Raw genomic sequence first — 2,690 nt, 5'->3', positions numbered from 1 at the left:
TACTCTGGGGGGGATGGGAGGGGGGGGGGGGAGGCAACGTGTGATCTTAATCAGATCGTACTGTGGGAGAAGGTCAGGTGTCAGAGTCTTGATTTACTCCCTGAACGACATTGGCCTAGGTAAGGTGGCATCAAAATGGTACTGTTTGCATAGAAGGAGGAAGAAATCCAAGCACTTGGGCTTCTCTATAGAGTTTTAATAAGCAACAAGGCCTTCACCTTGATAAAGAATGCATGGCATTCGAAACGTTGGTCACTGTTGCTGATTAAAACTCTTTATAGAGAAGCCAGAGTGCTTGGATTTCTTCCTCCTTCATGTGTATTTACAGAGACTTTCAGGACATCCCCTCATTTCCGTGAGCACCGGCAGTTGAGCTTCATTTATTTATTCGAGATGTGTGCCAGATAATTACCATATATAACCGTTTGCATAGAGTCAGTGTGGGGTTGCTGTCAGTTTTAGAATAAACGGCTGGGGGCATCTTCTGGATTCTGGTCACAAATAGGGTTGCCAGGCGGCATCGCCAAACATACTGGAGACAATGGTGAAAGGTGCGAAGCACGAAAATCGTTGATGGGGAAGACTGTTACACACAGGAGACAGGACACACAGGAGACAGGACACACAGGACACACAGGAGACAGGACACTGGCAGGACACACAGTAGACAGGACACACAGGAGACAGGCAGGACACACAGGAGACAGGCAGGACACAGAGGAGACAGGACACACAGGACACACAGGAGACAGGACACCAGCAGGACACACAGGAGACAGGACACACAGGAGACAGGCAGGACACACAGGAGACAGGACACACAGGAGACAGGCAGGACACACAGGAGACAGGACACACAGGAGACAGGCAGGACACACAGGAGACAGGCAGGACACACAGGAGACAGGACACACAGGAGACAGGCAGGACACACAGGAGATAGGACACACAGGAGACAGGCAGGACACACAGGAGACAGGACACACAGGAGACAGGACACACAGGACACACAGGAGACAGGACACAGGAGATAGGACACACAGGAGACAGGACACACAGGAGAAAGGACACACAGGAGGCAGGACACACAGGACACAGGCAGGTCACATGCAGGTCACACAGTACACAGGCAGGTCACAGGACACAGGCAGGTCACATGCAGGTCACACAGTACACAGGCAGGTCACACAGGACCCAGGCAGGACACACAGGAGACACAGGACACAGCCTGGCACCTCTCTCTGCGCCACGCTTTTCCTCCGCTCTTTGGCCCCACCCCCCAGACTCCTGCCAACTCCTTCTGATTGGCTGCATTACACAGCAGCAGCCAATCAGGATGGAGGAAGCTGCCCAGCCCCCTAGCAGCAGCAGTCGTGCCCTCTCCCTGCTCGGGGGAAATCCCGCGATTGGTTACTAAGTCCGGAGACATAACACTGGACACATACATGTCCCCCCCCACACACATACATGTCCCCCCTCCTCCCTGCACACTTACATGTTGTCCCCCCGCACACATACATGTCCCCCCCGCACACATACATGTCCCCTCCTCCCCCCCCGCACACATACATGTACCCCCCCCCTCACACATACATGTCCCCCTCTGCACACATACATGTACCCACCCTGCACACACACGTCCCCGACCCCCCAAGCCCCCCCCGCACACATAGATGTCCACCCCACACACATACATGTCCACCCCGCACACATACATGTCCGGTATTATCTCTCAATTTTTACCGGACAGAGTAACCAAATACCGGGCTGTCCGGTTCAATTCCAGACACCTGTCAACCCTAAACACAATGGGGAAAGGTGCGACACGCTCGAGACATGCACACCACTCCGCTCCATGCTGTTTCCTCCTCTCCTTGGCCCCACCCCCATGATCCTGACACCTCCTCCAGATTGACTGCATTTCCCAGCAGCAGCCAACCAGAATAGAGGAAGCTGCCCAGCCCCCTAGCAGTAGTCCTGCTCTCTCCCTGCTCGGGAAATCCCGTGGACCCCCAAGCCGGTCAGGTCACTCTGTCCAGAGAGGTAATACCGGTATACACATACATGTCCAGAGAGGTAATACCGGTATACACATACATGTCCAGAGAGGTAATACCGGTCACATACATGTCGAGTATTACCTTTCATTTTTTTTACTGGACAGTGTCCAAATACTGGACCGTCCGGTTCAATACTGGACACCTGGCAACCCTAGCACAAATCCCTTAATAGCTGCATCATGATAACAAAATAAAGATGACTGAACATTGTATTTTGGACTAAAGTATATGAAGTGAACCCTGATAACAGGCATAACTAGAGTCCATACAGCTTTTATCAGGATTACTATGTAGTATTTTGGCATCATATTTTAATCCTAAACACCGACGGGAATAAGGGTTGTGTCCCAAACTGAAGCATTGCTCCAAAGCTCGTGCTCCTCGTTCTAATTTTGAAATTATATGGGGTTCATATTAAAATGGATGAGACGTAAAGAGTGACACACTGTGCTCATTTGCATGTCTTTACCCAGAAGCCCTGGCTGCAGAAGCCCTGGCTGAGACATACACATGCACAAGTGGTGTTTTTATTTACTGGAATCATCAGATAACACCAGCACCAATGAGAACCATTGGAGGAAATCCCTTTTCGTTCAGATGCACTGTCCGTGATCTCAGGCTGGAAATTTG

The sequence above is a fragment of the Ascaphus truei genome, chromosome 11 (genome assembly GCF_040206685.1).
Source record: "Ascaphus truei isolate aAscTru1 chromosome 11, aAscTru1.hap1, whole genome shotgun sequence".
Taxonomy (NCBI): Eukaryota; Metazoa; Chordata; class Amphibia; order Anura; family Ascaphidae; genus Ascaphus; species Ascaphus truei.
This window is presented reverse-complemented; position numbering follows the sequence as displayed.